Source organism: Mustela nivalis (genome assembly GCF_964662115.1).
Source record: "Mustela nivalis genome assembly, chromosome: 16".
Taxonomy (NCBI): Eukaryota; Metazoa; Chordata; class Mammalia; order Carnivora; family Mustelidae; genus Mustela; species Mustela nivalis.
Genome location: NC_139035.1, coordinates 61,773,337 through 61,799,480, shown reverse-complemented (window position 1 = coordinate 61,799,480; position 26,144 = coordinate 61,773,337). Strand labels below are relative to the sequence as shown.

General features: G+C 35.6%; 1 long non-coding RNA gene across 1 annotated transcript; it reads right to left on the bottom strand.

Annotated features, from left to right (window-relative positions):
* Nucleotides 1–174: 174 nt before the first annotated feature.
* LOC309849746 lies at nt 175–26,144 on the bottom strand. Its single transcript, XR_014303872.1, has 4 exons — nt 25,994–26,144; nt 8,211–8,427; nt 5,271–5,327; nt 175–425 (listed from the first exon to the last, which is right to left on the bottom strand). It is a non-coding gene; the product is annotated as an uncharacterized lncRNA (long non-coding RNA).

Here is a 26,144-nt window from a genome sequence, read left to right as displayed (position 1 = left end):
TCTCAATAAATATTTCTCAATGATTGAGAGAATACTCTCCCCATGCATGACCCATTCGGCGTCATCTCTGATAAATTACCATTCTGCATCTATTTAAACACCTCCACATGATGGCAAATATGTTATTTCTTAAGACAGGTTTTCCCACTGTGAAATAAATTAAACAGAAAACTCTTTGTATTTTGAAAAATCCTACCTTTGCTAATTTATTAATCCTTTTTTTTTTTTTTTTTTTTTTTTGTAACATAAGGAACAACTGTCGTAATTGTTCAATGCCTTTGTAAAGACTGGTCCCTGTTGAGATACCATTCTACCAGGGCAGCCTTCTCTGGTCTTCTCCATTAGTCCTTCAACAGTGACAAGTTCCAATCAATGTGAGTTCTTCTCTTTAACGATGTCTCAATTGAAACTTCTTAATGACAACCCTAACACACACACACACATAGCAAAAAGTGGGAAAAAAAACCAATATGAAGTAAAATATAAGACACTCAAAAATAACATACATATACAAATGTCATGAAGATCTAGTGTTAAGTGCTTAAGATCTCTGCACTCAGTTTTGGTGAAGGACTCTGCCACAGTGTGTTGTGCATGGTGCCATGCCTCTGTACAGGCTCTGGTCTTGATTGTCTTCTTTTGTCACCCTTGTGGTTAGTGTCACCTGGAGTTGGCATTATTAGTTCCCTTCCCACTCAGAGACACTACACATCATACACATTCAGTCTCTGTGCCAGTGATTGCCTCAGGTTCTCTCCTTATGGACCATGTGTCCTGATTACATGGAAGGTATCTACAGTTTTTCCATAGAGAAGGTCTGCTCCATTTCCATGCCCAATCCCTGTTGGACAGTTCTGCAAGGTCTCTTTGGGCCATGAGAATATTGTTACAATGAGAAGAGTTTTTAGAATGTCCTGTCTTCGTGTAGAGAAAAGACATAATTCTGTGCTAAAATCTGCCTGGAAGACTCCTTTGTTAATCAAAAAAGGATTTTTCTTTGTTTTCTCTCTTTTTAGCAAAAATGACCGCCATGAAAATAATTACTGCTCTTTGGGAATGGGAGGAATGAGATGAGCTGCCGCTTTGCATTTTGAAACTATTTTGTGCCTCTGCAAGTGGGTTATATACTCTTCCTTTTGTCAAAGTGCTTTTATTGACCTTATCCCTCTTTACCTATGTGACATAGCCAGTGGAGAAGGGCAGGGATTTAGCTATCCATTCACTGTTAGTGAATAGAGATAAAAATAGATTTTTGTGCATTGATCTTGTAGCCTGAAATCATGCTAACTCATTAATTATTTCTACTAATTTTTGTTGTAGTCCTTAGCAATCTCTCTGTATTAGGTTGTGTCGTATGTAAACAGATAGTCCAAAGTTTTTCTCTTCAACCTGGATGATTTCCGTTTCCTTTTCTTGCCTAATCACCCTGATTAGAACCTAGAACTTAGTACTGTGTTGAACAGAAGTGACAAGAATACACATCCTTGTCCCTTCCTCTTCTTGGGGGAAAGCATTCAGTCTTTCACCGTTAAGACTGTAGTGGAGATGGTAACTGTGGGTTTTGTCAATGTTCTTTATCTGGTTCAAGAAGTTTTCTTCTACTACTAGTTTGTTAAGAGTTTTTTGTTTTGTTTTGTTTTGTTTTTGTTTGTTTTATTTGTTTTTTTCTTACCATGAAAGGGTGATGCATTTTGTCAAATGCTCTTTTTGTATGTCTTCTAAGGTGATCATGAGGTTTTTGTTTTTAATGCTATTGGTAAGGTGCATTAAGGTAATTGATTTTCAGATATTAAACCAACTTTATATTTGTGGGATAGACCCCACCAGGTCATTATGTATGATTTTTTTTTTTTTTTCAAATAAATGGGTTGCTAGATTCAGTTTGGCTCTGGGATTTTCTTCACGAGAGCTTTTAAAAATTACTAACTAAAACTCTGACATATGGTATGAAGAATACTCAATGTGTACTTTAGAAAAATGTATATTCTGTGGTTATTGATTAGAGGAATCTATAGATGTCTGTTAGATCTAGTTGGTTTATAACATTGCTCAAGTCTTCAATTTCCATATTTATCTTACACTTACTATTCTTTTCAGTACTGAAAATAAGGTATTGGTCTCCCCACGTTTATTGTTGAATTTTCTTTTTCTCCCTTCAGTTCTGTCAGTGTTTGCTTCATATATTTTGAATTTCTGTTAAGTGCTTATTTGTTTATAACTTCGTAATGGATTAAGCCTTTTCTTATTATAAGATATTCTTTTTTTTATCTCAGTAATATCTAGTAATATTGTTTTAAAGTCTATTTTGTTTTTAACAAAAGTAAAAAAGTAATAAAAGTAATAAAGTCTATTATGTGAAATACTGGTCTGGCCACTTCATGTCTCTTAAGGGCACTATATATGTGTTATGTGTTTTCCTACCCTTTTACTTTCAAACAATTTGTGTCTCCAAGTCTAAAGTGTGTCTCTTGTAAATAACCCAATATTGAGTCTTGTTTTCCATATCAAATCTGATAATCTGCCTATTGATTGGACTGTTAAAGTTTATTATCAGAATAGTTTGATTTACATCTACCACTTTGCTTTATGTCTCATGTATTTTTCTCTCTCTCTTTCTTTAATCTAGCGCATCCTTTGGCATTAATTAAATAATATTTTCTAGTGTAACATTATAATTCCTTTAATAATTTTAAATTTTTAAACATTTTTAAATGGTTACTCTAGAGCTTATAACATATCTCATTAAGTTACCAGTATCTGCTTCACACTTAACTAACTTAATTCTTGTGTGATAGAGAAACTTTATTCTTACATAGCTCCATTATCTCCTTTTCTGTGCCATTATCATTACATGCTATACCTGTGTATGTTATAAACCCAATTACACAGTGTCGTGACTATCACTGTATTTATTTTATTTTCATTCAAAGAAGCTGAGAGTAGAAAGGCAAGAAAGCATGGATTTGTAGAGGGCTGTATTAACCTTCATATTTAGAACTTCTTATTCCTTCATTTCTCACTTCATTTCTTACTTACCTCCCTATGAATTTTAGTGATGATTGTCAATTTCTTACTTCAATTCAATTTGGTTCCCACCTATCTCCTTGGTGCTGTTTTTGTTAAGTATATTACATTTCTGTATGTTATAGGCTCAACAATACAAGTATAGGTCTTGTTGTTTTGTGTGCTTGTTTGCTTCTTTTTCTTTTTTAGTGACTCAGCTTGACTAGGCAGTGCCATCTATTTGCCCTGCAATTGGCAGCCTCTGTTGCTTGCCCTCAGAATTTATAGCCTTGGTCATGAACAAAATATTCCTGACTACCAACAATGACTGTGGTTTTAGCTGTGTTCTCTTTGAGTTTTTTTTTCTCTTATATCCCTGTGAAATGTGGTTGTTCTTCTAGTGCATTCACCCTCAGCTATCACTCTCCATTAATTGCTTAATTGATAGCTCAGTTGTTTTCAACAATGCCCTAGAGCATAATCTTTTTCGCAGTCAGATCCAAATGAAGCCTGGTCCCATGGCAAGGGCACACTTTGGGGCTTGCTCTGATGTCCACATGGGTACAACCTCTGCACTATGGAGAAGGAAATGGGGGAGTTGGGGAACATTACTGCCGGCCCCACTTGGACCCTCCCTGTAGGAGGTGTGTGTGTATGTATGTGTATTTGGGGCTACTAGTGCTGCCACCATATCTTGGGCACTTCCTATTAAGAGTTTTCCACATCCTAGAACCAGAAGATGGAATTTGCTCATGTTCATCAGCTGCCAAATCTAACCAATAGGTCTTCCAACCTAGGCTAATCAGGGAAACTGGGAGCTACCACTAAGCTGCTGCGCCACTGGAACAGCTCTTTGACCACACAGAACTGTGCAGTCAAGGGGGACTTCTTTCTTTATAGCTGACCATGCTGGGATCCTCCCTATTCAATGTGAGTTTGGGGTGGGGGAATGATCGCAACATGTTTGCTCTTCAGCTTCCTGATATAGACCTTCTAGAGCATAGACCTATAGAAAATGGGATCTACTAATGTTCACTGGCATCCAGATTAACTTTTCAAACCAGGAGATGGGAAATACCACTCAGCTTCTAAACGTGCTCAAATATTTCTGCAAGGTTTAGCTGAAATGGTGTCACCTCCTGCTGTTCTTACCATGTTCCCATAGATTTTTTTTTTTTAATAAATGCTTCTCAATTTGTTGTAAATCCTTTGTTCAGTTCTCAGAGATCATTCTGCTCTGATTGATTGTCTTTGCTAATCTCGACCAGATTAGCAGATTCTTGTTTATGGAGAGTTTTCCTTAAACAGCACCACTGTTCTGGAAATATTATATCCCATTTCTTTTCTCTTTAATGCTTTCCTGAATCCTTTCTCATTCCATATCTTGTGAAAACCGATCAAATTTATTTTAAACTCTTACCCTTTCAATGAAATTCTACCTTATTAAATCACTTATTATTTAGCAATTTGATTAATTTTTAAAAATCTCATTTTTCCTGATGCTTTATAAATTGTCAAGTTAAAGAAAAAGAATCTAAAAATCTCCTTCTAAATTTACAAAATGGGAACTATAATATTGGTGCCTCAAAGGTTTGTGGTGAGGATTAGCAAAATAATTCCTATAAAGCAGTTAGCATGTTGCAGTTACATAGGATGGGTTTGCACTTGTTAGGATTTCATAAACATTAACTATTAATAAGAGCATTAATATTAATAATAGAGAAGTAAGTAAAAAGAAAGAAAAAATAAAATTCTACATGTATTCAAAGGTAAAAAAGGATTTCACCAGTTGAGAAATGATCATATATCACACCTCCGCTTTTTAAAGGCAAGGTCTATGTTTAATTGCATCACAACAGATACTCAATAAATGGTTATTGAATTAAATTTAAAACATTTGGCATTATTGATTCATTATATGGTTTAGCCTGCCCCAATCTTTCTTGTGAGCACTGAGTGAGGTTCATGGAGAGGTCTGTGAGTGGCACAACAATCTTTCTTCAGCCCATACCTGACTGTAAACAGTTGGGTAAAAAATTTAAGTTGATTTCTTCTGAGCAGTTCATGTGGTGGCTAAGGTTCTTTTGCCTGTGCTCTGCTAGTGGGAAGCAAGTACTGAGGTCCTGACTTTCCTTGGAGGTATCTACCTGTCTTTCAATGTCAAGCAAGTTAATTATCCTGTGACCTCAGCAATCTGGTGGACTCAAGAAAAGTTAGGATTTTATCTGGGTATTTCTTATTGTTAAGATGGAAGCAATATTAATTACCTTTTTTCTACATCCCAAGTGGAACCTGGAAGTTCCTCAAGTGGCTTTATTTCAAGTCTGGAATAAATTGAGAATCCGTGTCAGGGAACTTTATAATAACAATGAGTAGAGAAATGAAAGGCTCATGAATTAAGGGAAATCAGAAGACTTCTGGGCATTGTGGTCTTATATGTATAATTTTCCAAATTGCTATAATATAAACATGTAGATTTCCTATGTTTACTCTATAACCCTTAATCTTCATAACAATTTCAATGAAAAACATGATAATATTAATATACAGATGTGAAAGTTCTAATCGCTTTTAAATGATTTTTCTAAGATTAATTATAAAACAATTAGGAAGCCTAGTCTAGTACCTGCAGTAAAAGACGTTAAGTAATAAACAACAGAATAGATGAATGAACGACAAGTTAAATGAGAACTCACTTCTTTTCCCTTATCTGAAGGAAATATTTTCTTAGTAAGTTTAATACATCTGTAAGATTTATAATAGAAAGTTAGCACTATGTAATGAGTAATTGTTGTGAAGTATCTTTTTAATTTGCAAAAAAGTTATTATTTACATTTAAAAGGTATTGACATCATACTTTCTAAAATTATATTTTTCTTTCAACTGGCACTCAATTTTCCACTCGATGGTAATGTGGGTAATTCTCTGTCACAGCCCTGACTCAATTATAGGATATCTGCTTACATGGCTCTCTCACTAAGCTACATACTATCTAAGGAGAGAAGCAATACTTGATTTATCTTTGTAACCTCAGCTTCTAGAATGTGTCTGACACAGAGTAGATGCTTCATAAATGTTGTTGAAATAACATATGAATGAATATACTGTTCATACGTATTAAGTACATTGTAGGGGTGATAAATAAAACATGTTTTCTCTATGAGTGGGATCTAATATTCCATCCAGAGGAATCTTCCTTGTTGGTCTTCACAGTGTAAGATCACATTGATGGTAGCTTTGAACTAGAGATGGACGTGAGTTGACTAGAGGTGACACCAAGGAGAGAAATCCAAGGAGAGATATTGGCTTCCCACAGTCTTCCTCAGTCTTATAAAAACATGTTTGTAAATGTTATTTTATATTCCCTATCAGCCACTTCCACTTTTAAGTCTTTCATATATAAAAATTCCCAAGTCAGTACTGATTGGAGCAGCTAATAAATTCCTCCAGTGAATAAATTACTCCAGTGTCTTATTGGTATCAGCTGGACGTGATAATATCTTATTCCTCAATCTCTTGTTTCTTGGTTTAAAATGTTGAGTTATGTGTTATTAGGTGATGAAAAGGGTTGATACTTTTCTATTTAAGAGTTTTCATTTGACCTCCAACATCTGACACTGAAAGTTGACCTTTTTCAATTTAGTTAATAATAGAAGCATGTATTTTCATTTTCTCTACATTTTCAGCAGGATTCTGGGTCTCACCTATGCTCGCTGTATAAATAGTAACTATACATATATATACATATACATATATACTCATCATAATTTGGGTATATTTAGTTATTGGACAACTGGTCTGGAAATTTCATTATTATGTGTTAGAATTCACCAGTGATATTTCTACAATAACCTGTATATTCAGTTGGCGGGTGAGGGGGAACCAGATAACTGGAGCAATTGATTAAGTCAAATCTCAACTACATCTCTTAACAAAATGTGGTATGCAGGGCTCCTACAGAATTGATAAAATGCTTAGCTACCAACTTAAGATGATGAGTAAGACTTTTGTACATAAGCTAATAACTTAGACACTGAGGAGCTGTAAAAGCAGGACTTTGAAATAACCCTTTTATCTCTCTCCATTAACAAATTTGTTAACAACAGTTACTCCAACTTGGAGCACCTTTTGTGTGTGTGTCCACAAATCAGTGGGTCAAGATTATGTTATGAAATAGGCCATCCTGAATATCCACACAATGACCCAATGTCATAATGGCTTATGACATTACTGTCCTCATGTTATTTACAGAGAAATCAAGCCTCTGAGAGTTTAAGCATTGTGGAGAGGGCTACAAAGAGCTGATGCTTGGACTTGAATAGAAGTGTGATGAACTCAACCAAAGTGGTATAGTCAGTAAGCAGCAAAGGTAGGACTGGAACACAGATCTGAGTCCAAAAACATACTCATTCACTTATGTTATAAGGCAGTACTAAAAGTTGAAATCTAGTTCTCTTCTATCTTAGGTAAGAAATTCACCACCCCAGAACTGATTGGAATAAGAATATATAGTTTTAATTTGTAGAATTTTGAAGAAAAGAAAATTATACAAGCCGCTTTAAAATGTAGGAAGTCCATTGAAATTTCTTCCCTAGCCCTCCTCTCATTTCTAAAGAAACAAACAGAAAAAATAAATAAAACTTCATGATGGTTAAATTTCCACACTAAAAGTCATCTTTCAGGAATTTGAAAGCTTAACTTCCTTTGGATGCTATTAGAAGAGCAACATCCCTTAGAGACCAGATTGTGACAGCTGGCTAGGGAGAAGATCTGCTAGGAATGAGAAGGTGTGTGATATACAGCCTGTGGGGCTTCTCCAAGTTGGTAAGAGACAGCCAGCCAAACTTCTTCACTTCTGCCCAGTGCTGCCTAGGACCACCTCTAACTCAAGTGGAGGCTTAATGAAGCAAAGATGTGTAATCTCCAGTCTTCAAAAGAGCTTTTGTCGGGGGTATATGTGTCAAGATTTCTTGTTGATCAGGTCGTCAGGTAGGTCCAACACTAGCCCCTGTCTGGCACTTTTGTACAGTATAGGGATGGAAAGACACATATGTGGCAGTGCTTCCAGCAGGTGATAAATGAATAATTTATAAGGGGCAGTAGCTCCTTAATCGATACTGGAGCAATTATGTCAACGGAAGTGAAGGTGCATCAAGTTTAAAGAAAGAGAATCTTGCAAAGATATTTTACATCATTTTGATCTTTACCTTGTTTGTTTGTTTGTTTGTTTGTTTTCTGATCTTGTCCTTTTCATCTTGCCACAGTTCAGCAAACCAAGTCAGGACCACCATGAGTTCAGACTATGAAGACTCTGAAGTATGACATATAATTCTAACTCTTGTCTTGATCCTTTGAGAAAAAACGCTTTTATCTCTGCAAGTCTCAGGATGCTCACTGAGGAAGGGGCCCTGGAGAAGAGAATCACTACAAAAAAAAAAAAAATACAGACATGACTCTAAATTAGTTTCAAATCTAAATTTTGGGTAGATAAAGGACATTTAAAAATTCTTAGTGGTCCTTGAAATATAAGATCATACGATGTCATTTTACTGTTAAGAAAACTAAAATTCAGAGGACCTGGGTGGCTCAGTTGGTTAAGCAATTGTTTTCAGCTCAGGTCATGATCCTGGAGTCCCAGGATCAAGTCCCACATTGGGCTCCCAGCTCCACGGGGAGTCTGCTTCTCCTTCTGACCTTCTCCCCTCTCATGCTCTCGCACTCTCTCTCTCTCTCTCTCTCAAATAAATAAATAAATAAAATCTTTAAGAAAAAAAAAGAAAGAAAACTAAATTTCAGAGAGATGAAATTGCTTACCCAAGTTAAGAAGGATCTTTAACTCCTACTCAGTGGGCATCGTCTTCATCATACTGACTTTTGTTAGAAGTTGGACTCATAATACTAATCAGTGTGAAACACCTACAACTCTTACTCTTCTCTCTCTCTTTCCTTTTTTTTTTTTTTTGGCTTTTGTTATTGTTTTTCCTGCCTTTCTTCCTTCATTCCTTCTGACTCCATCATTATTGCTGTGTATGACTACAAAAGTAAGATGAAAAAGCTGCATAATAGGAAGAAGCCCTAAGGATCCATTGTTTCCTTACTTTGGATTTTTTTCTTAATGTTCAAAAATAATCTTAATACTAAATGATACATTCTTTAGGATCTGCAGTAGTCTGGCTAAAGTTGGCTTCAGTAAATTGTGCAGAATTAAACAGAATCGAAATAAACTAAGTAAAGGTCAGACTTGACACTTAAATAGGAATTCAGAGTCAGAAGTGCCAGCCAGCCTGAACATTCTAGCAGAGACAAGCTGGCCCCAGCTTTTGCTAGTTTGAAGAGTATTTTAATCTAATCTTGCATATGTTTTCAAAATTCAGCAAAACTGCCAAAATTCTGTTGGCATTGTCCTTACCCACTTCACCAATGCCAGTCCCTCCCTCTTGACATTCCCAAGCCTCTCCAGCCCATCAGTTTCTTAGCCTAAATGGACCAACAATTGCCTGCATGGAAAACCAACGCAATCTGTCTCATACCAAATCCTGTAAAATTCAATAGAAAAAGTAGGAAAAAGAGAGGCCGAGAGGACTTACTTTAGTTTATGTCTGTAGCTCTAATGGGTTCATGCTAAAAACCTGCCTCTTTGTGCCCATGGTATGTGGTTGAGAGGAGTCAGAGAGAGACTGGAGGGGGAAAGAGTCTTTTCATCTGAGAGATTCTTATAATACCACCCCTATTATCTGATTTAATATTAGGATGCATTTTAAATCTTTGAAATAAGTTTCATAAGCTGTATTTTTTTTTTTTTTTTAACTCATCGGGTCTGAGTTTCCATTTTACATGTTGACTCTATTATCTGGTTTTTGGCCTCATTTGGACTATGGTGCTGGGCTGAACTAAGCTAAACCTTGATGGGTAGTTCTGCTGTGTTGTGGAGTTTGACCCTCTGTTACTTCTACATCTTACTGTGGGGGAGATGGAGAAAGAATTGGAAGAACCATAAGCAGTTTTTGTACACTCTTCCAGTACATGCAGATGTTACAGAAAACAGCCATGATCTTATTGAGCCGGTAGCTACCTAAGATCTTTCATGGCTTTCACAGGAAGATATGAGTTTCAAGGTTAGGGCCCAAAGTTGGATGGCATATCCTGGGTATCTGGGCCAGATAGTAGGAAGACAGGACTAGCCCCAGATCCACAGAGCATAATGTTGAGGGTGATGTGTGTATCACTGTCTGGGGCCAAGGTCAGGCAGAAAATGCAATAGAATCAATAGTCCAAAGGTAGTAGAGAGAGTACAAAAATCTAATCATTAAGTAAAAATGAATAAACCATGTCCACATATGCAACAACAGAAATAATTATCACCATAAACATTGTAAGAAAAAAAGTCACAGAATAATATGTATAATTCCATTCATATAAACTCCAAAACCATGAAAGCTAAAACCATATAGAGTTTAAGAATATGTAAAGATAAATCAAAACTATAAATAAGAACAACAAACAGGCAGTGATTTTAAGTTGGAATTAACTGTAGGGCAGATGAGATTGGAAAGACTCATAAGGAAGTTTTTAATACATCGATAATATTCTATTTTAAAGCTAGATTTGGGGTACATAAATCTTGTTATTATTTAGAATATATATGCATATTAAGGTGCCATTTTGTATGTGATTCATATGTGTGCATATTTGTATGTACATGTGTGTGTATATGTGTGTATCCAAATGACTGAGGGATGAAAGCCTGTGAGCCACCCTTCAAATAAAGTGTTTCAATGGGGAAGGCAGAAGGAAGCTGCAGGCTGGGAAATGCCCTGAGCCATAGAATATAGTTATGACTCCTTTCATAGGGTCGTTAGAGTTTTGTGCATGAGCAGGAAGAGGGCTATTATGATCAATGACCCATTCAGATTATAAAAATGAAGAGAGGAGGAGAACCTGGAGATAAACAGAAAAAAAAATTAGAAAGGAGAGAAAGTAGAACTTGAGTTTAGAAAATAATCTGTGAAAATAAATGCCCCCTAGCCTCTCCATCCTAATGCATACTTACCTGCTCCCTAAAAAAGAAGAAAATAGATATTTAATTTACAGGAAGGCCTTTAACTCTATGATATGTAGTAGGTATGAAAAAATATGTATGTATAGTTACTATTTATACAGTTAATATTAATTGAGACTTCTCAAAATGCAGGCTGGCTGAGGTATTTGCATTCTAGAACCTCAGCATGAAGGTCTTAAGAGGACAAGAGGCACTTGGGAACAGTTAGCACTGAGGTTTGGGGTATGGATCTGTGGGAGTCTGGTTCTGACCCTTAAAGAGTCTGTTGGCTGATCCCATACTGAGTGCGTAAGAAATTAGCAAAGTCAGACTTGTTTGGGATAAATATTGCTATTGGGTTGAGGGCTGAGGTTCCATCCAGCACGCAGGGCACAGGAGTGCAAAGAATTGTACAGGTCCCATGATTATATCCTACTTACCGAAATTTCAGGGATGCTTGCAGAAGACACAAGATGGTTGGGTCAGAGATAAAAGACTACTATTTAGTGCAATAGTAGAAGCCAGAATGTAAGGATTTGTGCTGAGTTCCCTGATGCTCAGTTTCCACAGTGTAATGCAAAGAGGAACAACTGTTACTTCCACATACAGAGGAGAGTAACAGGAGAGAAATTCTGAGTGTAGGGACCTAAGCATACCCTTCCATTACTCCAGAGAAAAGCAGTTTCTCTCTTATAAGGTTGTAAGGAAACTTGCCCTTTATTGCAGAAAGAGACATTGTCTTTGCAATACTGTATAGTACGTAAACCTGTTATTTAATTCCAAAGGGAGATACTATCTTGATTTCCAAGACTGTTCTCTATACAAACATCTTGAAAAGACAGTCCAGAAAGAAGATAATTAGTATCTCTGCTTACATGATGTGCAGAAATATAAGACATAGAGAACTGTTTCCCCAAGGAGTATGTTGGCAATACTGAACTTGGAGGGTGAGGTCATGCCCTGAGTGACTGATTCATGCGTGGCAATCTATGATTATAAGATTCAAATTCAATTTAGACTAAATAAACTTGATAGAAAAGATAGGAGGGTAGGTCCTCATTAATAAATTGGGGATGAGAGCAGACTCTAGTAGAATAGGGTCCCAGAGAATGATATAGAATTAGAGGGATGATTTTTTTTAATTTAAAATTTTATATTTTATTTCCTCTATTTTCTTCTTCCCCCTAGTTCTAGAAGGTTTTTAGGATTTTTATTTTCCTTTAGTTAGGGACATTTATATGGAAAGCCAGGAGTAAAAGTTGCCTGTAATGATCACTCTTCTCATGTTGTTTTGTTTTTAATTTGACCCCTTAGAGGGATAGACAAGCGTCTGCAGAGGAAAGGGAGGATAAGGAGGTAAGGGTGAGGAGTGTCTTAGTTCTTGTAACAGAGAACTACAGACTAAGGGGCTTATAAACAGCAGAAATTTATTTTTCACATTTCTGGAGTCTGCAAAGCCACATGAAAGGGGCTAGCAGGTTTATATTAGAAAGGACCTACCCTTACTTCATAGATGGCCATTTTTTTTGCTGTGTTTTTACATGGCAGAAAGGGCAAGAGAATTTTCCCCCTCCCTTGACACTATTCTCATTTATGAGAACTCTGCTCTCAATACCATCAGCTTGCTTGTTAGTATTTTAGCACATGAATTTTGAGGAGACACAAGTATTCAGACAAAGGTAAAGAGTAATGGAAAGAAAAGGGAAATTAAAATTCTTAGACCCAGAAAGGGGCCAAAGAGTGGTCTGGAGTCTTAAAAATCATGATAACATTTGCCTGTAACCTTTGAGGTACCATCAGGAGGTAATAGTGCCTTTAGGTTTCACATGATTCATGAGAAGAAGATGGCTCTACAACACCAGGGTTCTCAGCTTCAGAAGAGTGTCCTGTCCCCAAACAAGGCATGGAAGTAGCTCAAGTACTGAACTCAGTATGACCATGCAGCCTGGGCCAATGAATATCTCAGTTCTAATTGGTTTATCTAATAAGTGGAGGACTCTTGACTAATGTAGTCTTCTGGGTCAGATATCCTGGGATCTTTGTACCGTCTTGGGTATTTGAACAAATGCAACAATGGCTAAATTTGATTTCTATCTCAGAGGGCTAAGAGCTTGGAGCACAGATTTAATTTAAAGAAAATAAAGCAACTGAACATTTATCGTTAGCTGATTTTGTGGTATAAGAATTATATTTGTTGTATAGTAAAATGCCCATATAGAAGTAGAAAAAAAGATAAGTAGAAAATGTAACTTTGATTTTTACAAAGGTACATATTGCTCAATTCTGATTCCTAAGATAATAGGTCATTTGGTGGCAAAACTTATTCCAGATGCATCTAGATGAAATTCTGGGACTTCTTGTATATTGTCTATCCTTGGAAGGATGGTTCAGACTTAGATGGGAGTTGAGCCTGGGAACATCTACTTATCCAACTATAGGAAGGCAAAAGAAGGGAGATTAAGGAAGAAAATGATTAAGGCAAAGACTGAAGAGTTTTTCCCTGTGGCTTTCATACACATTGAACATTTTAGATATGGATTATCTGAAAATTGGTTCATGGTCATCTTTTAATTCTATAGGGAAAGGTTATAGTTGGCATGTATGTGAGTGAACAAAACCAGATTATTCTTCAGAAGATGGTATAATCTGATAGTTTATAACATTTGGGGGCTATTCAAGGCACCCTTGAAAACTGTCAATGAACATCATTCAGTAAGGCATTTCAGACTTTAACAAGCCCTTGAAACACTTTAGAGTGCTTATTAAAATGAAGAATCTGGGGCACCTGGGTGGCTCAGTGGGTTAAAGCCTCTGCCTTCGGCTCAGGTCACGATCCCAAGGTCCTGGGATCGAGCCCCGCATTGGGCTCTCTGCTCAGCAGGGAGCCTGCTTCCTCCTCTCTCTCTTTGCTTGCCTCTCTGCCTACTTGTGACCTCTGTCTGTCAAATAAATAAATAAAATCTTAAAATAAATAAAATAAAATGAAGAATCACATGCCCTACAACCTGAAATCAGAGTTCACTGGGCCTAAAAGGAATCCGAATCTAAACATTCTAGAAATTGTAGATAATTCTGAAACAGTTGAGCCATGGACTACACTTTGAGGAAGAATATTCTCAAAATTAATGGGCCCCAAGATGAAGAATTGATGTCTAAATGCTAAAGTGCTGTAGAAGAACTCTTCCAAGGCATTTATTCCTCCCAAGTCTAGTCTCCTCTACCCACACACCTTTTTTGTTTTTTTTTTAATTACCCCAGTATATTAATAGGTTAGAGATAGGTTCCAGAGTAAGCTGCAGATACTAAGGTTTGATGCAAGGTCAGATGTTCTGTTACTGGGGGATTCTTTACTTCAGAATTCTAGGTGCGGGCCACCCCATTTCTCCCACAAGGTATATTTGAACTGGAAGGCACATGGGAACCAGAGGTCTGAACTTTCATCCAAAGTGTGTAATTCTCAGCCTCAGCAATAGAAATGTGGTTAGTCTGCTTACATGAGAGTCTAAACAGAGAATAAATCTATTCTTTCTGTTCTCATTTACCTTGGACCTAAAATCTGGCAGTGGTTCACTAATTTTCTGCAAAGAATTCCACTCTATTGTGAGTCCAGCTGCATAGACTTTGCTGTGCTATAATCACGTCTTCATAGTCAGCCACACCAACAATTGTGTGGAGCAGCCCCTGAGCCATGATTACCCCGCAATGATCATTTGTGGTTTTGTCAGTCATTTCCTAAAACTGGGTCTCCCTGGCACTTCCCCACCCCCATGTTGTTCTCTGTGAGTTGCAGCTGCTCTGCTAGGGCTTACATCTGTCTCTAGCACATATTCATTGTGTTTATATTAGGGACAATCCTGTGATTTTCTTTATTTATTCAGTGGACAATTACAATAATAGGATAAAATAGGCTATAATGTGAGGGAGTTGAAATGTCTAAGGGAAAAGGTTAATAATAAATAAAAACCCTAATAAAGATATCTTATCTCTGGATGGCAATGTGTAAGTCTTGCTTTTGCTCGTTGCTATTTTTTTTAAGTTATCCTAGAAAGAATAAAGTGCGAAGAAATTCGACATAAGAAAGGTCCAGAACCAGAAATCTGGCTGTGTAAGATGGTTCTGATAGATATCTTCTATTTATCAAACAAGAAGTTAAAATGAGACAGGGTTGAATGGATCAGGGAGGAAACAGATTCCTGCTCCAAATACAGTATTTCAGGAAGTTGGCTAAGGCAGAAGATGTGAACTAATTACATCATAAGAAAGACTGATCCAGAATATCAGAAAATGTGCAAGAACGGAACAAGCTGTAGGAGGCCACGGAGTTGAATTCTGATCCTAAGATAATGTTGACTTTCCTCATTTATTCATTCATTCATTTATTCATGCTGTATGGATTTATTAAGCACCCAGTACCTACCAGGTCCTGTGATAAGCACTGTATATATATATTGGTGAAAAAGACAGACAATGTTCCTCCCTTTATAAACTCTACAATAAAGCATGGGAAAAAAGAGAACTAAAAAGAATATTTAGGAGAAAGTATGAGAATAAAGAAAGTCAATATCTCATTTATCTATTCAACAATTATAAATTTCACAACAAGAATATCTCTTTTAATTTAGGGTCTGGAGGAAGTGTAGACCAAAGTTTAATAATCTGAAGGATAAATAGGAGTTTCTGAATTTCAAGAGCAGTATGGTAGAATGAAAGAATAGGATGATAGAAGCATGATTTGAAAAGCCAAGGAAGTGAAGAAAGTGTGTTCCCAGGACAATGACTAGTACTGCCCAGTAGCTGAGAGAGTTGGGAGTTTTTAAGGACTAAAAAATTACATACAATAGATTGTATCCAAGACTGTTGGAAATGATGAGATTAGGGAAGGTAAAATTCAAATAATAGATTTACTTTGAATCTACTCATGGATCTTCTTATTCAGTAAATACCTCCTGAAATTTTTTAGAAAAAGATATTAAGTGTAAGAATGATGATGAATTTTATTTAAATACCACTTTATAATACTTTTTACTTACTTCACTTGAACCTCACCATGAGACTATTGTTAGGTAAGGTAGATATTATTTTACTCCTCTCTCTTTTTTTTTTTTTTAACATACTACAAATAAGGTTGAAGGAATATCACATTGGACATTGATATGATAGGAAAAAAAGTTCTCCACCAAAGATGTCCATCTTCTGTTGGAACCTGTGAATATATGCTATGGTATATTACAAAAGGTTTACAAATAGAATTAACAGATTTAATTACCCTTATGGGAAGAGTATCTTGGATAATCCAATGTAATCATATGGGCCCTTAAAAGTGGAAGAGGAAGAAAGGCAGAGGAATTCATCAGGGAGATGAGATGGAAGAAGAGGTAGGATACACTTGAAACATGAGAGGGACTTAACCCACCTTTGTTGACTTTGAAGATGGAGAAAGAAGTCTGTTATGGGTTGAATTTTTTCACTCAAAACTCCATATGTTGAAACCTCAAAATATGACCATATTTGTAAATTGGACTATTGCAGATGTAATTAGTTAAGATGAGGTCATATTGGAGTAGATTCATCAAGACTAGTGTCATGACTAAGGCCATGTGAGGAGAAATACATACACACAGTGAGAAGTCATATGAAGGCTGGAGTTAATGCTGGCACAAGCCAAGAAGCTACTAGAAGTGAGGAAGGAGACCCAGAAGAGATTCTTCCTGTGCCTTCACAGGGAGCACAGTCCTGACAACACCTTGATTTTGGACTTCTGGTCTCCAGAACAGTGAGACAATAAATTCCTGTTGTTCTGACCCATCTGTTTCTGGTATTTCTTTCTTTCTTTCTTTCTTTCTTTCTTTTTTTTAACATCAACCCTAGCAAACTAATACAGGGACCATGAGCCAAGTTACATGGGTGGTCCCTAGAAACTGCCAAAGACCCTCAGCTGATAGCCAGCAAAAACACTGGGACCTCAGTCCTACAACTGCAAGGAAATGAATTCTGCCAACAAATTGAGTGATTAATAAAATGGATTCTTCCCTAGAGTCTCCAGAAAGAAACATAGTCCTGCTGACACCTGGATTTCAGCTGAGCAAAATCCTTTCTGAAACTCTGACCTAAAGAACTATATGGGAATAAATTTGTATTGCTTTAAACTGCTAGGTCTGTGGTCATTTTTATGGTACTAATAGAAAACAAACAGAATTGTGTGTATCAGAATTTCTTGATTTTTACTGCTGAGTGATATTATATTGTATTAATATTTCAGTTATTTATCAATTCTATTTTTGAGCATCTGAACTGTTTCTACTTGTTTAACTATTAGAAATAAAGCTATGGTGAATATTCATTAAAAGGCTTTTGTCATCATATTCTCCCATGTTTACTGTATAAATACAGAGGAATAACATTGCTGGGTCATAAAATAAGATATTTTCAGTTTGATAAGAAACTGTCAGTATTTTTCCAACTTGGTTGAACCATTTTACATCTCCAGCAGCAGTGAATGAAGTTGGAGATACTCTACATCTGTGCCAACATTTAGTCTTAACATTGTTGTTTTTTTATTTAAGACTTCCAGGTCAGCATGTGTTTTTATATACTCTGGATACAATGCTTCATCAGATTGTTTTATTGTAAATATTTATCCCCAACTATTGTTGTCTGTTCCTTTTCTTTAATGGTAACTTTAGATGACAAAAAATTTCAATTTTGAAGTCTGATGAGACTACTGTGACTGGCTTAACAAACCTTTGTCAAAACCCAAGTTTTTAGGGGCACCTGAGTGGCTCAGTGGGTTAAAGCCTCTGACTTCAGCTCAGGTCATGATCCCCGGGTCCTGGGATCAAGCCCCACGTCAGGCTCTCTGCTCAATGGGGACCCTGCTTCCTCCTCTCTCTCTCTCTCTACCTGCTTCCCTGCATACTTCTGATCCCTGTCTATCAAATAAATAAATAAAATCTTAAAAAAAAACAAGTTTTACCTAAAAGCCTTAAGATTCTACATTTGTATTAAAATCTATAATGTATTTATTTTTGCATACATTGTGAGATTCATTTTTTCATATAGATATTCTGTTATTCTAGCACCATTTATTAAAAAGACTTTTCTTTCCCCACCATCCTGGTGCATTATCAAAAATAATATGCCACATAACTATAAGTCTATTTCTGGGCCAGCTATTTTACTCCATTAATTCATTTTTCAAACTTTATGCCAATACCACACTATCGTGATTATGTTGGCTTTGTAGAAATCTTGAAGTCAGGTAGTATTTATCCTCCAATTTTGTTCTTATTTTTCAAATATTTTCTTGTAAGCAGTGCATTTGCTTTTGTACTTTGACATATGGCATTTGTATTATTATTCAGTTGGAAACTTTTATAATATTTCATTTTATTTCTTTTGTCCATGAGTTATTTAGGAGTGTGTTGTTTAATATCCAAATGCTCTGAGATTTTACAGATATTTTTCTTTATTAATTTTTAGATTAATTTCACTGTGGTCAGAAAATATTCTCTATGTTATTTCAAATTTTTAATTTAACTTTATTATCTATCTATCTATCTATCTATCTATTTAAGATTTTATTTATTTATTTGACAGAGAGAGGATGCACAGAGAGCAGAATGGGAGAGGCAGAAGAAGCAGGCTCCTCACCGAGCAGGGAGCCTGAGGTGGGGCTCTATCCTAGGACCCTAGGATTATGATCTGAGCTAAAGGCAGATGCTTAACTGACTGAACCATCAAGGCACCTTATTTCAAACTTTTTAGATCAAAGAGACTGTTTTATGGTACAGCGTACTGTCTATCTTGTTGTGTGTATCATGCGCACTTGAAAAGAATGTGTGTTTTACAGTTGTAGGGGTGTAAAGTTCTATTAATACCAAGGAAGTAATTGATATTTCTTTCTTGGATCACTATTTTTATTCCATCTCAAGAATGCTCTAAGTATTCCTTGTAGTGCAGGTTCTAAAATGTCTTTATTTTTCCTTCTTTTTTCAAGGAATATTTTTGCTACATATGGAATTTTGGATTGATGTTTTTTCTTTCAGCATTTTGAAAACATTATTTCATTATCTTCTGGCCTACATAAGTTCTGATCAAAAGTTAGCCATTAATTGATTTGTTGTCTTCCTTCATACTTAATTTTTCTTGTGCTGCTTTCAAGATTTGCTCTTCTTTGTTTTTTAGTGGTTGACTATGATATGCATACTCATGACCTTTTTCATATGTATTTTGCTTTATAGTCATTATATATCTTGAATTAGTAAATTTTAGTCCCTGAATCAAATTTTGGAAACATTTAGCTATTATTTTCCAAAATAGCTTTCTGGCCCTATTCTATTTTTTCTCTCTTTCTGGGACTCATTATACATATGTTAGACCACATGAAATTTTCTAACAATTCCTTGAAGTTCTATTTTTTATGTATATTTATTCTCAATGTTCTTCATATTGCATGATTTCTATTAATCTGGTTTGACATTAACTGAAATTTCCCCTGTCATCTCTATTCAGTGATTTAAAAATATGTATATATAATATAATATCTAATAAATATGGTACATATTTATTATATGTTACATTTATAATATATATATATATATATCATTCTAGAATTTTCATTTGGTTCTATTTTATTGCTTCATTTTTATCTGCTGACATTTCTTCTTTTTTTCACATACACAAACTTATTTTCTTTTACTTCATGGAAAATTATTTTGGTAACTATGTGAAATCTTTGCTAATTTTAACATCTGGATCATTTAAGCATTAGTCTCAGTTTTTTTGTTTTTTCTCCTGCAGATAGGTTCCAGTGCATATATAAGGTAATGAATATTAAGTTGTTGAAAATCTAGATTCTATTATTTTTCTCCAATGAAACTTGGTTATTTTAATAGGCACTTAACTTGGTTGGACACAAACTGCTGTTCCTGAAATGATAGTTTCAATTTAAATTCAAATATTCTCTCTTTAGCTGAGTTTCTTTGTCTATGATTCATGCATGTATTGTTCAAGGGTAAGTAGAAGGTTGTTCAGATAGAATCCAGAAATCCCTCTCTGCTTTTTCTTTGAAGGATATCCCACTCCACTTACATTGCTGTAGTTTCCCAGATTTGATACTCTAGTTACCCAAAGAATTCTTCCAATTATTTTTCCATTGGTACCTTCAGCATTTACACCATTTTGACAGTCCCTGCCTTCATGCTGAAAGCAGCAAAAATGGGCAACTCAAAACAGCTATACTCTTCTGAGCATGGATACCCCAAAAGAAGCTTTCTGTTTTGGTTCATTTTCTAGTGATTTTGGATAGAGTCTTTCTTTATTATGTCCAAAATTAATTGTTGTTATATGTCTATTAGGATCCTACTAATTCCCACTAATCCTGTTTTCATTACTAGGTATTTGCTGTTAGTGGTTTCTACTATTATAATATACATATTATATGTATATTTATTATATGCATATTATTATATTATATTTATTATATGTATATTTATTATATGTATATATAATATACATATTTTACTTTTCTTAGTCTAATTGTAATTTATATTGTATGATTGCCTGTAAAGTATAGAATCTGTAACTGGAAGTCTATCATCCCTCCAATTCCTAATTCTGTATTTGTTACGATATTAAATCTATGTACTTTATAATCCCCAGATGGCAATGTTGTTTAATGAAAAATTTGATATTTCTAATAATTCAATAGAATTATAAGAAAGAATGTCTTTTATATTTACAGAGATATTTAGTTTTTCATTTCCTTCTATTATTTCTCTTCAATCTGATGAATGTCCCTTTGCTTTCCATGTAAAGCAGATCTGCTCAAAACAATTATTCTATCATCTGAAAATGTCTATTTTCCCCTTTTCCTTAACCAGCATTTTTGCTATATATAGAATTTTGGGTAGTTTTTGCAGGATTTGTTTTGCTTGTTTTGTTTTCAGTTATACCACATTATAAATGTTGTTCCATTCCCTTCCATTGTTTTTTTGGTCTTCATAGTTTCTAATTAGAGGTCAGAAATAATATGAGACATAGTTCTTCCCAAATGAAATGTGCTTTTTTTCTCTGGCTGCTAACAAGCTTTTCTCTGTATCTATGGCTTTATTCAGGCTGACTATGATGTTACTAGGCAAGATTTTTTATATGTATATATAAAATACATATAAAATATGTATATATAAATATATATGTATATATAAAATACATTGGGATTTGTTGCACTTTGAATTTGAGAATATAATGTCTTTCATCAAAATAGGAAGTTTTCTACATGCATTCTCTAAAATATTTTCTGCTTCCTTCTTTGTCTCCTTTCCTTCTGGAATGACAAGTAAAAATATATTAGATCTTTTGACATTTTCCCACAGGTCTCTACTAAGGCTCTACTCCCTTCTACATCCCAATAATCCTCCACTTTCTTCTTGAGATTTAATAATTTCTTTTTTTCTCTCTTCATTTCAATGAACTTGCTCTTCTTTCATCCTCATTCCAGTGTTAAGTCTATCCAGTGAAAAGATTCTGATTTTAGATATTCTACTTTCTAATTTTAGAATTTCTATCCAGGTTCTATTTGTTTTCAAAGATTTTCTTTCAAATGAATCATTGTTAGTGTACTTTTTCTTTACATTATTGAGCATAGTTGCAATAGCTACTTAAAAAATTATTTCCTAATTCAAATATATGCATGACCTCATAGTCAGTTTTAGTTATTTGTATTTTTACCTGAGACTAGGTCACATTTTCCTTGTCCTGTGCATAACAATTAACTTGAATTGTACCCCAGACTTTGTGAATGTTATGTTGTATAGACTCTAGTTTCTGTTACATTCCTTTTAAAAGTGTTAATGTTTTTGCTTTAGAAGGCATTTAAATTGGTTGGGCTCAGATTCAAATTTTGTGTTTTGAATAGCTATTCCCATCTGAATTTGGGCTTGGCCAAGCTGCTTTGAGTCAATTTCCTGCACAAATCTCAGAGAATAGCCAGTATTTGAGAAAACCTTGCATGCAGAATTTGGGGGTTTTCCTCTCTGGGTCTCTCTTTTCTGAATTGCCCTCTCACTTTCAGGTGCTTGTCCTAAACTCTGGTCTCTGGTTCTTTAGCTCAGAAAGACTGCTGAATTTTTATTAAGGTTCTAGCTGCCTGTCACAGCACTGACTATGGCCAATCATAAGGCTATAGCTTATTAAAAACAGCAAAATCACTCCACACAGCTCCTTTCAAAATGTCTTCTCTTCAGAATCTGTTTGCTTTTGTTCACTCAATATATCTCCATTTCATTATTTTATGTCTTTTTGCCCCTATAGCTTATAGTTGTTTCTATGTGAAACGAGGGTCTAGTAGGTATACACAGTTGTATTGAAAACTTACCTCCTCCTTTTTTAATAGAGTAGGAAATGTGCACCCAGAGAGGTTAAACAACTTGCTCAAGTTATTGGGTTTATATGTGGTGGAATAGAACTTGAACCCAAAGCATCTGACCTCAAAACATATAAGGCCTTCCCATTGTATCAAACTATATACTGCTTTTGCTCTCCTGACACAAGTGAGTGGCAATGCATGAGTGGATGCTAGAATGCCACAGGGAACTTCCTTCTGAACTTAATAAGGGGGAAGGTATAGGCTAGATATTACTGATGCCAAAGTAAGCCATTCAGAATACCAGAAGGTATGGAGAGATGGGCAAGTATGCACACTGTGCTTGGCACTTCTAGGGATTTCCCATCTGCTCCTTTCCTTCCACATAGCTACATATGGACACTACACTCTGCCTACCAGTATTTGAACTGGAGTTTATGGGTTTGGCAGTCACAATCATTCTTGAATGCTGAAATATAAGATATAAAATATATCTATCAGGACTTGTGTTTATCATTGGTGGGAGAAGAAAGCACAAGTTTGCTTGTAAGGAACAAAGAGGAGAGACAAAAAGAAAGGAACAAAAGAAAGGGAAGATTCTGACAGAGTTGGAGCCCCTAGTTGCATTATTTTCTTTAATGCCTCATTATATTTCTACAATTGAGTTTTCCTCAAAACACATTTTTATGCACATAATACATTCTCCTTTTAACTAAGCTGGTTTACTCTGGATTTACTTGCAACCAGGATTTCTTAAATAAATAAATAAATAAGTAAACAAACACACACATACATATATGTATCATATATATATATGATGATTGTTGCTGTTTTCCCTACCAAGCTGTTAGTATCAGTGCAATTAACATGATACTTTAGTTTCTTAAGAGTGTCTTACAGGGTTGCCTTGGTAGCTCATTCAGTTAAATGTCTGACTTTGCTTCCTAGGTCATGATCTCAGGGTCCTGGAATCGAGCCCCGTGTTAAGCCCCATATAAGGCTTGGCACTCAGCAGGGAGTCTGTTGGGGGTCCTCTCCCTCCCTCTCCCTTTGCCCTTCCCCCTGCTCGTGTTGTCTCAAATAAATAAATAAATAAAATAATTTTAAAAAGTGTTTGACATATAGTAATTACTTACTCAATGAATTAGTACTGGATAAAACTAAATTGTGAATTGATCAAATTTCTTTTTCTTTTAAAGATTTTATTTATTTATCTGAGAGAGAGAGAGCACGCACAAGCAACAGGAAGGACAGAGGGAAAGGGAGAAGCAGGGAACTTGAGGTAAGGTTCAATCCCAGGACCCTGAGATCAGTGGCCCCTCAAATTTCTTTTTATAACATCTATTGTATTTAGTAGGAAAGCTCCAAGATAGCAAATTTTTAAAAATTTAGTATTTTTATTGCTCTATTTCCAACTTTTAGGAAAGTATCTGATATGTAATAATCTTACTTTAAATTTGTTAATGAATAAAAATTTGAGAGAGGCTTGGAAAAATGAAAAATAAAGCAAGTTTCAACTTTAATTCTTGGGCTTTAATGAAATGAGGCTATAGAATTTATCCTAAAGAAATCTTCATGGGATGTCTGGGTGGCTCAGTTGGTTAAGCAACTGCCTTCAGCTCAGTTCATGATGTTGGAGTCCTAGGATCGAGTCCCACATTGGGATCCCTGCTTGGCGGGGAGTCTGTTTCTGCCTCTGACCTCTCCCCTCTCATGCTCTCTCTCTCATTCTGTCTCACTTTCTCTCTCAAATAAATAAATAAAATATTAAAAAAAAGAAATCTGCAGAATTATAAATATATATGTATTTACAGTGGTTTCCATCATGAACTTTTTAATATACTACAATAGAGACATACTTCATTGAATTATGGCATGAAATAACAGATGAGCAAAATGATGGTACAGAAGAATATTTATCAACATGAAAAAAATGCTCTATCAAAACAAAATTACAAATGTTACAAATAGTATATTCTCATACGTTGAAATGCAATTATATAGCATAGATGAAAGAAAATCATCAGAATTTCTTTCATAGTATGCATGGTGATGAGCTTATAAGTATGGTTTTCTTTGTGTTTTCTAAGAGTTCCATATTATACTGAATTAGTTTTGTAATTAGCAGAATTAAATAGTTCAAATTCTGGTGAAGTTTTTAAACATAGATTGGGTTCATGCTGCTAATGAGATCTCTGTTCAATGTCAACACATCTATTATCTAATATAAATGGAGGTTCTTACTAATGAAGAGCTATTACCAATGATGTGCTGGTAAGTGTTTTAACAAACAGCTTTTTGCAGAAAAAAATCTTTTTGGTAGTACTTGGAGGTTTCAGTGGAGTAAACAATCTGGCCATGGTTAATTTCCAGGAGCCAACATGAAATCACTGAATACATAGGTGAGAAGAGATGTGTAAAATCAGCTCTCATGAGCTAAGCAAGCTTTGGCACATGATTGCTTATTACACAGATCATGTTAAGAATGCTAATTTCCAAATTAATATGGGTCAGGGCTTGGCAAACTTTTGGGAAATGTCCACATAGTTAATATTTTAGGCTTTGTATCGCACATGGTCTCTATCACCACTCACTTCTACCACTGTAGTGCAAAAGCAGCCATATAGACACACATAAGTGAATGGGTATAGATGTATTTCAATAAGATATTATTTACCAAAACAGATGGCAGGCCAGATTTGGCCAATGAGCTGTAGTTTGCTCACCCTTATAAACCATGAAATATGTAAAATCAGGAATGAATCTAACACAAGATAATCTTTCTTTAGAAATTCAAAAGATCCTTTAAGATATTGCTATATCTCAGATGCAGGGCTAGGAACATCTGTTGTTACTGTGCTTTTCATGAATGGACAATGCATGGGTTGGGATGGGGAGGAGATTAAGCCAATAAAATGCAGACAATAAAACATTTACTCAGGGGGCGCCTGGGTGGCTCAGTGGGTTAAGCTGCTGCCTTCGGCTCAGGTCATGATCTCAGGGTCCTGGGATCGAGTCCCGCATCGGGCTCTCTGCTCAGCAGGAAGCCTGCTTCCTCCTCTCTCTCTCTGCCCGCCTCTCTCCCTACTTGTGATCTCTGTCTGTCAAATAAATAAATAAAATCTTTAAAAAAAAAAAAAAAACATTTACTCAGTTACATTGTTTAAGGAACCAGAGTGTGTTTCCATCAGATATGTCAATTCCATCCCACTATGAGGTATAAGAAGATTGGGGGAAATGTGGAAGCCTGATAATGTCACTATGGGCCTGGGTCATGTGAAACCTATCTGCAAGCTTATTTACAGGATACAGTAATCCTGTAATATGTAATTTTTAGTTCTTAGTAAAGACATGCATGGGTCTGTCTTGCCAAATTCTCCCCCCACCCCCCACCACCAGAAAAGCTAACTTTAGTACTAAGTGATTAGTAAGCATCACTGGGGGCCATCTCTATGGTCAATTGTTGCGGTAGCTCAGGGTCAGAGGAGTGTGATGTTCTAAGTGCTTTGAAGAGTCTGGTCCCAGCAAAGCAGCTCTGAAAAAAACAAGGTCATGAGTAGTTGAGCAAGGGCCTCTCCATTTCAACTTACCTTTCTTCCCCAAAGGATCAGTTTTCTTTTGGTTTCGTCCTAAAGCTCCTAGGTGGAGAAGGGAAATTTGAGTTCAATAGTTTTCTGCATCTAACTTTAATGCCATCCTTATTTACTAGGGACTTGGTAATAGACAAAAGGACCATGATAT